At 40.7% G+C, this 16148-nt stretch overlaps 1 protein-coding gene across 1 annotated transcript in view; it reads left to right on the forward strand.

The window, feature by feature from the left end:
- Tet (Ten-Eleven Translocation (TET) family protein) overlaps window positions 1-16148 on the forward strand; it is a 568628-nt gene that overhangs the window by 447060 nt on the left and 105420 nt on the right. The gene's annotated exons all lie outside the window — the stretch shown is intronic.

Here is a 16148-nt window from a genome sequence, read left to right on the forward strand (position 1 = left end):
CGTCAAATCGAAATGTCTGCACACGGTAGCTGAGGCCATACGATTATTATGATTATTAGTGTCCAAGTTGGTGATAAGTGTTCAAAGTTAGTTTTGATTCAATAGAAATGGATATTATTACTTACTTCATAGGAATATCACCATAACGCTCATCGTTGTTGTTTGAAAGATCGTTCTAAACTGTTACGGTACTATGCATCACAAATGTGTGGATGTAAGTACATGAATATTACTAATAAAAGTTTTAGCTATCTGGGGCGTGTAGGTCAGTTGTTCTAACATTGAACAACCTATTGAGTGAGACTGTCGGATAATACAGTAATAATAATAATTGTTCCTGGGATTCTGTGGAACGCAGAGGTGAAAGAAGGTGCGGGCATGAAGGGTGGATAGAGAAAAGATCAAATTTTTATTAAAAACTTTAAACTTACGAATTTTATTTGTCTTTTTCTTTTCAAATTTTAAACGTTGCTAAGCAGTAACAAATAATCAGGTACAAAAGTGAGCTCGAGAAACAACGTTAGAAACTCTTAGAACAATTAGACATCAACGATTTAACAAAATGAGCTTGAAACTCCCAAGTTACAAACTTTACAAGAGCACCATTGCTCCCTTCTATAACTCCTCAAGGAGACTGAGCTCTAAAATACACTACATTCAAAAAGGAACGTATTTGTTTCACATACAAATTTCTCTCTAGTATTTACAAGATGACAGCCTTTCGAAGGCAAAATTCAACTATTACGTAAGGTAAGCAACAGACAGTTTCCACTGTCTTACCCGCTCGACAGTCTACATTGCATTAAATAGGAAATGGAATAAGAATATTTAACACGGGCAATAAGTGCCCATTCTACCTGGCCTTCGTACAAAGAAAAGGTTAAAGTTATCGGCCGGAAATCAAAAGGTAGGAGGCGAACTCTTGCACTCCTTTGAAATACACTTGAAAAATCCCTAAAATCCTATTGGGCTAATGGCCCTAAGTTACAGAGGCTAAGCCTATATTACGGAGGTGACTAGATAGAGAGAAAATTTAAATTACAAAGATACATTTTAAAGTTTACGAAATCATAATCACCTCAAGACCAAGTTGAAGGGGAATACAAGAGAGTTCCCACTCTTTATTCCCTAAGTTAGGTTAAGGTCTTAAACCAGATTGAAAATTTACACTGCAAGATTACATTAAGAAAGAATTTGAAACATTCCCCTCTAGTTAGCTTTCAGAGACTATTGATTACAAGATGTCTGTCATTACCTTGAGCTGGAGGACCGTCCGGAGATGGGCGAGGCGAATCTCCTGCCTCCTAATTGACACTCTACTGCTGGACTGGAGCGATCGAAAAGACGACATGGCCCAAATGGTCCCAGCTTTTATAGTGGAGAGGAAGGTTCCAGATTTCTCTGGGCCGAAGCTCGGACACACCCACAATTCCCATTGGACAATCAAATACATATCAAATATTTGATTGGTGGATTAAATAAAAGTACAAAATTCCCTATTGGCTACAATATTAAGTCGGCGGGAAGAGATAGAAGTGCTAGTAACCTTAGAACACCAAAAACAATCTATAAGCAATTCAGTTTAGGAAACCAGACGCACAAAATTACTTTGAAAATTAATTGTTCATCCTCGCTCCAGGAGGCGCACATAAGTTAATAGTAGTGACATATGTCGATAAATGTTCAAACTTCTTCTGAAATGAGTTTCAGTATTCATGTTTCTTCTAAAAGGCGCTTATTTTAAATACACGGGGCGGCTGTACCTGCGGTACAACAACAACAATAATAATAATAATAATAATAATAATAATAATAATAATAATAATAACACAGTAATAGGTTTCCATTTACCGAGCAAGTGGCTATGCGGTTTGGGTCATCTATTTGCATTCGGGAGATAGTGGGTTCGAACCCGATTGTCGGCAGCCCATAAGATGGATTTCCGTTTCCCATTTTCACACTAGGTTGGGGCTGTATCTTAATTCAGGCTACGGTCGCTTCCTTCCCACTTCTAGCCTTGTCCTATCCCATCGTCGCCATAGGACCTACTATATCTGTGTCGGTGCTATGTAAAAAGAGAAGTTTGTTACGAATTTGGGGCAATCCATTTCATATTTTGTATGACTCTATTATTTAATATTGTGTGATCTTTTCACAATAGAAGCCGTATTTTAGGTCATGTTTTTCCTTGAAAAGGAGAGATTGAACATTCGCTAAGTGATCGTAGGAAGGAAATGTCGGAAAGAAATATAGGCTACAAAGTGCACAGTGAGTTGCTCAACACACGCTTGAAAGCTTGTGTGGTGTTCCCGGGAACAAAGTTGCATTATTGCATTGGCACCAGAAGTCTCTGATGTGGCTAAATAAAAGTACGTTCGCCGGGCCGAGTAGCTCAGGCGGTAGGGCACTGGTCTTCTGAGTCCAACTTGTTTGATTCGATCTGGTGGTATTTTAAGGTGTTCAAATACGCCACCGTCGTGTCGGTAGATTTACTGGCACGTAAAGGAACTTCTGCGGGAAACTATTCCGTAAACTGCGAAAACCACAAAAATGTAGTTCTTGGGACGTGAAAGCAATAACATTATTATTAAGAATACGTTCTAAGTATCAAATGACAGTGACCTTTTAGTAGCACAAGAACTTTATGAGAGGAAATAAATAAATGTAAGCACTTTTAGGAACACATGTTGTATCATGAAGCAGTTAGATTTAACTGCGTGTGATTTTCTTTCTTTTTTTACCGAGCTCGATAGCTGCAGTCGCTAAGTGCGGCCAGTATCGAGTAATCGGGAGATAGTGGGTTCGAGCCCCACTGTCGGCAGCCCTGAAGATGGTTTTCCGTGGTTTCCCATTTTCACACCAGGCAAATGCCGGGGCTGTACCTTAATTAAGGCCACGGCCGCTTCCTTCCAATTCCTAGGTCTTTCCCATCCCATCGTCGCCATGAGACATATCTGTGTCGGTGCGACGTAAAGCAAATAGGAAAAAAAAATTTAAAAATATAAAAAAATTGTTTACCAATTAGGGTTTTACTTACTTGTATAATTTAGTTTTACAGATACTAAATTGAAATATAGACCTACTGTTATTTTCTTCAAATTTTGCGATATTTAGTAACCTACTGTATTTAGATTCATGTTTTGCTATTTTTTGAGAACGAAAATATTCGAAATATACTAATGATTTTAATTGTAACTTTATCAGACGAAGAGACCTATTGTTGAATGTCGGATTTCATAAAGGTTCTTTTAATGGGAACGCCAAATAATTAAAATGATTTAATACAAATTATGGGAATAAACACGAAAACCATGCGTTGGACTACATCCAGATCTCTTAATTCCTTTGATTAGTCAACTGTATTTTACTGAACACTTCACTGCTATTTAAATAAAAGAAATTTGTATAAATGACCGAGAGAAGCTAATGCAACATATTTATTCTATGTATGTCTCAACAAGTTTGTAAGCCGCGCAGTAATCGTTATACAACAACTTCATTACTCACCACGATGCCAAGGCTAGATAAACCTTGCATATTGCTGGAGAATTACGTTAGGACGTGATCCTCTTTCATGTAAGCTCACAGTGTAGCCACTTGAAGGTATGCGAGAACTATGAAAAGTAGATTACCGTTTTCGCTGTTACATTTTTATAAGCATGCGAAACATCACTTGCTACTCCTGTAAGAATGGAGCATGAAATATGTGCTGAAAATAATTGTCAGTTCTGGCGAGATTCGAAGTGATAATATGTCTTCCTAAGTTCTGTGTAGCTCATCTCTAAGCTTTCAATCCATTTATCTTGCTTCCACACGTAAGATCTGTGATGGGATGTTAAAAATAGCTATTATCACCTGGTGGACCTCTTGTGTTTTTTTGCTGGTCAGCTAGTATTTTTCCGTGTGAGCTTGCATCCGGGAGATAGTAGGTTCGAATCCCACTATCGGCAGCCCTGAAGATGGTTTTCCGTGGTTTCCCATTTTCACACCAGGCAAATGCTGGGGCTGTACCTTAAATAAGGCCACGGCCGCTTCCTTCCAACTCCTAGGCCTTTCCTATCCCATCGTCGCCATAAGACCTATCTGTGTCGGTGCGACGTAAAGCCCCTAGCAAAAAAAAAAAAAAAAAAAAAAGTATTTTCCGTTACGCCAGAGGCACGTATAAAAACGAACATTTGTCCTACGGAAGGGGATCTGCTCGCCCAACTGGCACACGCCATAGAACAACTAGGTGGATGCGTCTATGATTTTCTTCCTGTGCGCCGTGAAATTCCCTCTTGAAACTGACTGGTCTTTTTTTAAATAAGAAAAGAAATAAATCTCCATAGTAAAATAAGTAATTAGCCTCCGTGGCTCAGGCGGCAGCGCGCCGGCCTCTCACCGCTGGATACCGTGGTTCAAATCACGGTCACTCCATGTGAGATTTGTGCTGGACAAAGTGGAGGCAGGACATGTTTTCTCTGGGTATTCCGGTCTTTCCTGTCATCTTTCATTCCAGCGACACTCTTCAATGTCATTTCATTTCATCTGCCAGTCATTAATCATTGCCCCAGAGAAGTGTGACAGGCTTCGGCAGGCGGCACAATTCCTATCCTTGCCTCTAGATGGCGATTCATTCATTCCATTCCTGACCCGGTCAAATGACTGGAAACAGGCTGTGGATTTTCATTTTGAGTAAAATAAGTAAACTCGTGTCCTCATCCCAAGGAGGTGCAGCTCTTTTCAGGAACCCCTCTAATGGAGGTGAGCTGCATGTACCAATTTAATCTCATACCAGTCCTCCTGTCATTGTTAAATCTCTGCCAGTACTGTGAATCGAACTGAGACCTCCGAGGAGGGCAGCTGATGATGCTAACAGTTACGCGACAGTAGCGGATATCTTCATTGTGTGGCATATGACAGTCAAACCTGTTGTTGACATCTGCTAACGGTATATCACTGAGTCCACTGTGTTGAAGCTCGACAATATCCTGGTCAGGGATTTTTGTTTCAAAACTCTGATATTTGATTTTTCACAACCTGTGCGACCATTTGTGTGTCTTTTGAAACTAATTGCTGTAGACTTGGCGACACAGAAAGTGAGCATCCCCTGGAAGCTGTGGTTGCCCGCAACACGTACAGGTGGGAGGACAGGATGGCCTTGCCGAGTTACGTTCTATTTCGTTGTATTCATACGGCCACAGGCCATGCCTTGTTACGTCTCTCGGCCTGGGACATAATAAATCCGTCCAGTGGCCATGTTGGTCGTAATGCCGTAATGTATGAACAGTATTGTGTTCGGTGGTCGTGTTAAAGTTTTGTGAAATGTCTCTGAACGTGCAGGCGCTGTCAGCCAAGGCGCTACTGAGAGTTCTGCCGCTCGCCTCTGCTGTCTAGGGTTCGAGTAGTGTCAGTAGCATAAAATATGGATTTTTATTCCTACGCTGGCCTATTTGGCAAGTCACGTAACGTCCTGTGTTTCATCCTGCCATTACGAATTTGTTATTTGTGACCCGGGAGAGGTCGTTGGGTAGTCGTTGTGCACGATTGTACTCACCTGTCACTTCGTCCCAGGCCGCACTGGAACACCCCAGAGTACGTCGTTTGTATTTGGCGCGGGATCGGGCCAGATCTCCACCATTTCTTTCTTCGTCTCCCACATGTTCTAAATGGAAATTATGTCAGCCCCACAAGGAGGTCAGTCGATAAGTTCGACTTGACCTTGTCTTACGAATCATTCCTGGACTAATCGGGATGTGTGGATCGGAGACATGTCTTGCTAAAATTGTATAACACTGGCGGAATTAAACACCCGCACGGAAGATACAATAATATTCTTTAACATGTGCAGATATTGCCCGGCGGTGAGACGTTACTCCATTCTGTGCAACGTTCCTATCCCTCGAGAGTTCATCCAACCCCAACAAGCAACAAATACACGGCCATGGCGCCGATGCTCGGTCACGTATGCTGGATTGTGTCGGGTGCCGAAAGGGCGAAACACGCGGCCGGCCATTCATTCGCCGAGGAAAACGTACTCTTCACGGAGAATATGACAATGCCCTCGTTGTCCTAGTAAAACGCAAGGCCATCCTCTGTTCATCAGTGAGCTTTTGTTTCTTAACCGCTCGCCGGGATTGTAACCCATTCTCTAATTTAAGCCCCATCCTCCCGCCGGGAGGAGGAGTTTGGTTAGTTTTGCTGGTACCGGTGCATTACTATGCTCCTCACCCAGTGGTTTAATGGTTAAGATATGTAGTGAAAAGTATAAGGAAGAGTTTGTTATTAATGATTAGTAATATTAACTATTAGTGATATGCATATTTAGTTTTCGTGAAGTGGTTTTTGAGCGTTGATCACCCATCCAGTGGGTGACCATTCCCATTATTACTTAACTGTTGTTTAGTGAGATTTAACTTTAAAAACTTTCCAGCAACTTTAATTCTCATTCAGTATGAGAACCCTGTCTCATTCTGGTGTCTTAAGGCCATTCTCGAACTGCCGGGAGAACGCGTGGCATGGCGTACCTGCAAGGCGTTCATGAACGGGGTCGGATGTGCCTCACTGATCAAGCGATCGTCTTGTTCCCGGTTCGGGACCCGCCTCGAATCCGAGCCAGCACGTCGTCTTACGTCTTTTGATTCTCCAAAGCATCTTATTCAACGCGTTGCTGTACTCTGTGAGATGCGATATAGCGTCGTCCAGCCTCTGTTGCTGTTAGATTTCCATATTCAACGAGAGCAACTCCGCGCTTACGGATGTGAGGTCCTTGGTGCAATACATATTCTTCTTGCCCAGTCAATCAATCAATCAATCAATCAATCAATACTGATCTGCATTTAGGACACTCGCCCAGGTGGCAGATTCCCTATCTGTTGCTTTCCTAGCCTTTTCCTAAATGATTTCAAAGATTTATCCTTTTGGCTGCAGGGTGCCACAGTTGTCGTAGAATGACCTAACTGTGTGGTGGAGGCATCATGCAATCTGATTGGTTTGCCCGGCGGTGTGAAAACAAAAACATCTCAAGCTGATTCCAACCAGCCACCTTCCCGTTGTGACTCTTGAGTCCGTACGTACTGGGCTACGGTGTTCCGCGAACAGGCTCTCTTAACACACCTACTAGTCGGTCTGCTACTTTCCCCCTCGCTCATATTTAAGACAGAGTACAGAAAACGGTGTTATCTAATTTCTTCCCACACTCGTACATACTCCAGATATGACGGTAAGTTCTACGTGAGTAACGTTTCATCGCCCCTGAGTATCGAAATGGGAACCATAACATCATGGCTGCATGTGGCAATGCTCGTCGCTACTGTTGAATTGGTATTTTTCAGTGCTCTCACTTTCTTTGCGGTATTATGTTGCTATGAGTTATCTAGACGGATGTGCTCTAACCAAGGCCTTATATTGTATAGTCAGATATTTTTGAGAAAAGAGCTGTCACGTGAGAAGAGTTACTGACCCAACGCAGGCGGCGTAAAATTTTTTAATGACGTTGCTACCTAGGGGGAGAGAGAGAGAGAGAGAGCGCGCGCGCGCGCGCGCGCGCGCGCGTGTGTGTGTGTGTGTCATATTTTAATATTTTCATAAATTAGTGGAGGCTAGTATTTTCAGTACGTTCAAGAAACATCCTGAGGAACAGTATTATGCAACTCAGTAGCGTTAAAGTAAAATATGCAAAATAATGTCTTGCCAAACAGTGGATGCAGGTTTTCAACTTTTAGCTTCTCACTGGAAGAAATTTAGGCCGCTGTACCAAGAATATTTCAAGCTTTTTCGTAAAGAATTTCATCAGACTTCTCTCTTCGATTTTTCTCTTAAACGAGGACACCGCCTGAGTGGCTCAGACGGTATAAGTGCTGGGCGTCTGAGTCCGAGTTGAGGGGTTTGATCCTGACTCATTTTGGTGGTATTTGAAGGGGCTCAAATACGCCAGCCTCGTGTCGGTAGATTTGCCGGACGTATAAGAACTCCTGGGACATACCAAGGCATCTCCTAAAACCGTGGAAGTACAGTAGAGAGGTACATAAAACCAATAGCATTAGCATATTAATAGGTACACCTTGAAAATAAAGCCATTTTCAGTTACGTGAGCAGTACTGGACACCCAACTCGCTCAGGTTCTTCTTTTGTATGTGGACATGAGTTTCTTTAGTTAATGTGGTCAATGTTACGATTAACGATCAACTTCGGATTGGTTTTCTCCATTTAACCCACAGGTCACAAAAAGTTCAGTTACGGTCATAGTTCTCATAGAAACTGTTCTTTACTCGGATAAACAATCCTACATCTTCTTCTGCGGTACTGAAGGTGCATTGTTGAAAGCATACTTTTTTCTACTGCATTGTTCATCTTAGCCCCTCAGATCGTTTTTCAGCAAGGGCTTTCTTTGTTCTGTAGCTTTGCTCATTTCAAAGCACAGCATGGCTGCGATTGTTTTCTGAATATTCTCTTGAATAGTCTCCTTTGTTTTTGTTTTATTTGGTTTACATCTTGTTAGGCAGTCATCACATCGGACGTCTGGTGATGACAGGTATTTTCTCCATATACCCGTGAAATAACGATGCCTCTATTTAGATTATGTATTGTATTTTCAACTCTGTGTCTTCTAGTTCCACGTACATGTGAGAAATGTTCTTATCATTACAGTTTTTTTTTTTTTTTTTTTTTTACAACTTGCTTTACGTTGCACCGACACAGATAGGTCTTATGGCGACGATAGGATAGGAAATGCGTAGGAGTGGGAAGGAAGTGGCCGTGGCCGTAATTAAGGTACAGCCCCAGCATTTGCTTGTTGTGAACATGGGAAACAACGGAAAACCATCTTCAGGCCTGCCGACAGTGGGGCTCAAACCCACTATCTCCCAGATGCAAGCTTACAGCTGTGCGCCACTAACCGCACGCCCAACTCGCCCGGTATTTCAGGTTTCTTTCACACTTCATATTTGAAGTTTCAGCTTGTGTGTGTGGCACTGAAACTGTAATTGTAACTTCTGTATTAACAGTGATATTATATCAATTTGAGTTTCTAAGGTTTATAATTTGGAACAAATGCTTCCAGTGTACTTCAGCTGTCTGCCTGCTATAGTTCTGTATCTCTGGATTCATTCATAATGGAATTCGGTTGTCTGTCTACCATATCCTTATAGTTCCGGATTCGTTCATCTTATCTATGAACGTGTGTCACAGGAGGCATTTTGTCTGATCAGGGAAGGAAGATCGTCGAAATAGAATAAGGAGAAACAAGCAACTATTTGTTAACGGTCAATCAATAGATTGTTTTCTACCTGTGGAGAGACATCAAAGAACACGTATTGAAACATTTACGAATCCATTTGAATTAGAAATGGGCTGAGAGATAAAGGAAAATGTAAAAAATTATAATGCCCCGCCTCACCTAATTTGAGCGACTGTTGAGTTAACATTTAAAAAGAAAATCAAAGATACACACAAATATATTACACATTATGCAGTTTTAAAAGTACGTATTTTATAGCGAAATACCTATTTTAGCTGCACCTCGTCAGTAACCTTTGAGGCGATGTTACCTTGTTATATTTCGTCTTAAAACTAAAATCACGCCCGACATACCCTTTACTTTGATTTTCTGAGCTCCTACGATCGAGTAGTTTTAAAAATTATATTGCAGTTTATTTGTATGGCAAGATAGTATTTTGGAAATGTTTCTCCTAGTTGGAGGTTTCTAAGCCGCTGAAGAGCGATGAGTTGAAGTCGAGTGATGGTAATACTCCCAAAACTATTCTTACAATGGCTGCTGAAATGTTACGTCTTAAGCTTGAGCTTCGTAGGTGTTTGGCGGGTGCCTTTCTCTGTACCTCTTTCTTAAAAAGCGGGTAGCACGAACCGAATCTGTTGCTACAAACACTGTGTTTTGATTGGCCGACACTCCGTACTTGATGATCAGTCTTAGATTTTCTTCCTTGTTTCAGAGACCCGGGGTAAATACTATAGGCGAATATGTTCTAGTAGTCTTTTTCTCTTGATCATTTGCGCGTTAAAGTTGTAAATGTATTATTACACTTGGAGAAGGTGTTCCGTGGCTAGAAATAAGATGCCCCCACGCATTCACACGATGAATATTTTAAAAAAAGTAGGACCAGCTCATACTCAGATTAGCAGCTGTCGCCGCAGGAATTCGAACTTAATACTTCCTGAACAAGTGCTGTTCACTGCACTATCGCTGGGATACGTCCGTGAGTATAGTTTTATTTGATAAATTTTTGGAAATGTCCTGTAAATCTCATTTTATTTATTATTAAAATATTTTATTTCTCACCCAAGATGTGCACTTTATTTCTTCACGTCTCCTTTCACTTGGGAGATAAGAGCAGGTGCCTAGTTAATATACTTGCGATTTAAAAACTTATTGTAACCATATATGACCAATGTATTCTAAAAGCCTGTAGTAATTAAAACTCTTCGCTGTATTGCGATATAAATTACTAATCGACCAGAATACTTGGTTTCTGTTTGCCACAGATGGAATACAGCTGTAGTCTTTGTGTTGACAGGGCTCAAAAGTATTTGGTCGGTCGGTACCAATTACTTTTCCAGTTCTGCTTATCAAGAAAGAATATGATGCTGAACAGGACAACTTGCAGGTAGAATTTGTGTATATATGTAGCCTATATATAAATTATATATATATCATATATGTTTTACACTGTCTGGCTCCTTGGCTGAATGATCAGCGCATTATTCTTCAGTTTAAAGGGCTCCGGGTTCGATTCCCGGCTAAGGGGAGGATTTTAACTGCGTTTTGTTCATTTATCTGGCATGGGGACTGGGTGTTTTTGTTCCTGTTAATACACTTCTTTTCATATACGTTCAACATACAACTCTACCAACCACCACAGAAACCCACAGCAATGAATACTGGCGTCAGGAAGGAAATCCAACTGTCATATTGGATCAAATCCATATCGTATGCCGACCCCAGTATATTTCATAAGGTATGCTAAGATGGTCGTGTAGATCTTTATTTTACGTCGGTCATCTGGGTTGTGTAGTTGGTTCAACTCAGGTTTTTCGGGATCGAATCTGCGCGTAGTCTGTAATCAAATAAAGGAGCTTAAATACGAGAAGCTGGTGTAAAATTATTTATTTGTTTGTTTGTTTGTTTGTTTGTTTGTTTGTTTGTTTGTTTGTTTGTTTGTTTGTTTGTTTGTTTGTTTGTTTGTTTGTTTGGGAAATACCTACAGAGCGACCAAACTTTGCTAGTGATTCCATGAGTGATTTCCGAACGACGTCACCAAAGGGTACAGCTCACAATGAAGTTTGTTTTTAACGCTTCCTTTGTTTTATTTCAACATTCACTTCTTTGCATTCTTTTATAAATTGTAACTAACTCACTTGATTGCTGAATATAATAGAATATAAAAGAAATGGGATCGTATTATTTACTGCGCAATAACTTGCCACAATTTACTAAGGCCCAAGATATTTATAAAGTACAGCGTAAGTAAGTTTCTGTCGCGCACGCAAATCAGGCAAGTCTCAAACGTTAAGCTTCTTTATTTGATTGAAATATCGCCGCACGCCGATATAAATGAGTGCCGCCAGCGTGAAATTCGAAGTATTGAACAAAGAGAACTACGACACCTGCAAAATTCAGATGCAAGTAGTCGTTATCAAAAATGATGTGTGGGCTACGTCAGCGGGTCTAAAACGAAGCCTGAAGTGATGGCGGACACTGTCGCAGCCGTACGGGCATGGGTGGAAAGCGACTTAAAAGCACAATTAGGCATCATTCTCGCTATGCACCCGTTCGAAATTAAGCAGGTAAAAAGATGTGAAACGGTGTGGGTAAGGTTGGAAGAGATTTACCAATCTAACGGACCAGCGCGGAAAGTGACCCTTTTAAATCAGTAGTCTCATATAAAATATAGGAGGGTGGTTATGAACCTGGCCAGCTGTGGACATGTTGATGTTTAGGGGAAAGGTTCTATTTCAACCTTCACAAAGGTAAATGATGAGGTCAAAGTGATCGATTTCCGTAATACTCTGTATGTGCAGGATCTGTGCGAAAATTTAATATCGGTGAACAAGATCACAGATAAAGGTTATGACATATTCAAGAAACGAAAGCCGATGTTGTGGACAGCAATGGGCATGTACTCCTGACCGTGACTCGTATGAACAGTCTGTATTATTTTCGAGGACAAAGCAGCGCTGAGTGCAAGATTATCGCTGAGGACAAGATAGGGAAAGATCCAAAGAATTCGCTAGAATATTGACACTGACTAGGACATTTAAATACCCATGACCATCGCGAAGATGTGATGATGGGGAGCCTGCGAAGGATAACAATGGAAAATATCAACGAGAAATTCGACTGCAGAGTCTGCTTGCAGGGGGAAATGAGCCAACCACCGTTTCCGAAAACATCTGAGAGAAAGTCGGCCATTAGAGACCTAGAGCATTCGAATGTTTGCGACCAGATGTGCATTCCCTAAAAGGTATAGCTATTTTTGCACATTCATTGATGACTACTCCAGATGCTGCGAAGAAAAGTTCATTAAACAGAAAAATATGGTACTTAAAAGTGTTCGAAAATTCATATCTATTATGGACACACAACAGGGCAAGAAAATCAAGTGTCTTCAATCTGATAATGGATTAGAATTAATGAACCGAGATTTTGACGAACTACTTGAGAAACATGGAATATCCCGACGACTGTCAGCCCCCTACAATCCCGAACAAAATGGTGTCGCTGAGAGACCAATAGAACACTCATGAAGATCGCAAGATGTCTGCTAATACAATCAGGGTTGCCATCAGTATTTTGGTGGGGGACAGTTAACAGTACGAACATCATCAGAAACGAGTGTCCCACGAAAATGTTGGAGGGGAAGACGTTGTACGAGCTTTGGCATGGTAAGCCGCCTGTTGTAACTGACTTCAAGCCGTTCGGATGCAAAGTGTTCGCCATGGACAGGTCACCAGGGAGAAGTAAGCTCGAGCCTCGCTCCATGAAAGGAATCTTGGTCAATTGAAGGGTTGTCTGGGGATAGACTTCTACACAGGTAACGACAAGATTACGTTGGATCAGAGGACGTACATGCGTCATTTCAACATGCCGCAATGCAATCTGATGCCACCAAAGAACTCGTCCACCTTCGATATTTTTTGAAAGAGTTTGGAGAACCTGATATTAAGAAGATGGCATTGTACAACGTCAATTTCAGTGCTCAGAAACTAGTCACAAATCCTATTTTTCATGTGTGAAGAAGGTACATAGATGTTCCACTATCACTTTGTTTGAGAAATTTTTCAGCTTGGAGCTATGAATTTGGAGCATGTTGCATCTGGAGACATATCAGGTGATGTCTTGTCAAAGGCCTTGCCCAAGTCGAAACACGAGCGGTGTGTGCAACTTTTGGGATTATCAAAACCGAGAGTTGAGGACCTGCAAATTGTCTCGAGGGGAATTGTGGGAAATACCTACAGAGCGATCCAACTCTGTTAGTGATACCATGAGTGATTTCCGAACGATGTCACCAAAGGGCATAGTTCGCACTGAAGTTTGTTTTTAATGTTTCCTTAGCTTTATTTCAACATTCACTTTTTTTGCATTGCTTTATAAATTGTAAGTAACTTACTTATTGCTGAATATACGTTTATAAAATATACACAGAATCGTATTATTTACTGCGCAGACTTGCTGCAGTTTACTATAATGTATGTGTTTGTTTATTTGTTTGTTTGTTTGTTTGTTTGTTTGTTTGTTTGTTTGTTTGTTTGTTTGAAGAAGCTCTTTTCAGAGCAAAATTGCGATTGGCGACTCTGCAGTCTTTAAGCAATTTTGGCATTTAAGCAGCTGCCTTCTACGTGAAAAATACCATTTTTCTATTTCAGTAGTTTTCTCTTCTACCCAAGGAGTAGCTCATTAGCTCTTTTTTTCTGCTAGGGGCTTTACGTCGCACCGACACAGATAGGTCTTATGGCGACGATGGGATAGGAAGGGCCTAGGAGTTGGAAGGAAGCGGCCGTGGCCTTAATTAAGGTACAGCCCTAGCATTTGCCTGGTGTGAAAATGGGAAACCACGGAAAACCATTTTCAGGGCTGCCGATAGTGGGATTCGAACGTACTATCTCCGGGATGCAAGCTCACAACCGCGCGCCTCTACGCGCACGGCCAACTCGCCCAGTAGCTCTTGTTTAAATTAGTCTGTGCAAATAATTGAACTTCAGGCTACTGCAGAAAAGACCAAGGCTTAAGTAATCAGATTTCAGCAACTATTATATTTGGAATTGTAATGCCATGGTATTTTATGTACTACTTAACATTAATCATTTGAAGATAATGCCTATACATTTATTATTGTATATCAGTCTGTTCCAGTTATATGTATCATCCAGTTGTAATACTACCGTATAAGCTAGCTCCTAAGATAAGGTTCAGTAGCTTGTAATGCTAAAAGGGAGAAGGGCTGGGAGTAATGCTGTAGTCAGGTAGTACTCGAAATAACTTGAATTAATTGAATTAGAATATGCGAAGACTATATTAGTGATTCATGGAACTATATTTCGGTTACAAACTAGTGTAGAGGTTTCTTATAATAAACGATTTTTCAGTTATAAATTTCGAAAAGAAATGAAGTGTTACTTGATTCATAGTTATGGGTGGTGATTTTAGCGTTTTTATTTGTATATTTAGCATTTTGTTACGTTTATACATGTGTAATTTAGTATCATATAGTTTTTTCAAGAAAACAGAATTTAGTTAATTCTGATAAATAGGTAATGTATTTTGCTAACATTAATGTTAAATTAAAATCGCATTGTATTATATAGGCTAAAGTATACCAGAAGAAAAAGACAATAATGGTGCAAAATCAGAATAATAACAAAGTATACAAAATTATCTCGGCATGTTCATGACTCATGATACTTTTGAAGGAAATCAAACAATATGCTTGAGCATTTTGTTCTGTTATTCATATTCTTCTATCCGATCCAAGTCCGCCGTGCGGCACAGTTCCCAGTCGGGAAAAGCGGCGGAAAAGAAGTAGAATCTTATATTCAGAATTTCCTGCTGCTTATTATACTTGATATTTTTCTAAGTATTGCCAAGCTTCATGTCGATAACTACTGGTGGGAGTAAATCTCTGAACACATGTTACTTGAACCACGTAGATACCTACCAGTAGAGATACATAGATTCATTAGTGAACCTTCACGACGAAGACAGTATGTAGCTACAAGCTACTTGGAGCTTGCCCACCTCTTTAGCGCAATGGTTCGAGCTATTAGCTGCCGTTCTCGGAGACCTGGGTTCGATTCTTGATCTTGCAGAGAATTAGGATTGTCAGGAGGGCTGGCATGTGTCGAAAATGGGCATGCAGTTCACATCCATTGTTGGGTTGCGTGAGAATAGCTGCACCACCTAGAGGAATACGACATGAATTTAATTTATGTTTGAGTTTCAGTTTGCATTCCAGCTGCTTGACGGAATGGTCAGCATACTGGCGTTCAGATCAGAGAACCCGGGTTTGATCTGGTCAATTCCTTTAGCTCGGAGAGTGGGTGTTTATGATTGTCTTAATAATCTCCATCTACATCCCACACACCACATTAGCAACCACCACAGAAACACGCAAAAGTAAATATATCCTTCTACGTAGAGTTGTTGTTAAGAAAGGGCATTAGGCTGTAAAACTGAATTTAATCCAGTTGGTGCCGACTTCAGATAATTATAATTTTGGAAAAAAAAAAAGGACTAGGATTTTGAATTTCCTCTTGCTGCTTAGTGTACAATAACATGCATGAGCAGCGATCGTATTCGCGTCCGGTAACACTGAAGACAGCAACTGCGAAATTATCCCCGAGAAATGAGGAGTTCTAGATAACTTCATGATTTCCTGTATTAAATTGATATAATTCCCATGAACAACTGATTCTACTTGCAATCAGCAACAGAGCATGATTAAATGACATGTTTCAGAGAGCAATCCTGTTCGTAGTTTATTTTATAGAGTTCGTGTTGAGCACACTAACATTTAATTGTTTTCTTTTGAAGCGCGAGTGCATAAAAAGCAGGTGCAGAAAAGCAGCGCATATTATGACTGACAGGCAACCTGTAGTGTATGTATCCCATGGTGCAGTACGCTCTGTATTTACAAACACAGCTCATGCTGTCGAGA

This window comes from Anabrus simplex, chromosome 1, assembly GCF_040414725.1.
Source record: "Anabrus simplex isolate iqAnaSimp1 chromosome 1, ASM4041472v1, whole genome shotgun sequence".
NCBI classification, from domain to species: domain Eukaryota; kingdom Metazoa; phylum Arthropoda; class Insecta; order Orthoptera; family Tettigoniidae; genus Anabrus; species Anabrus simplex.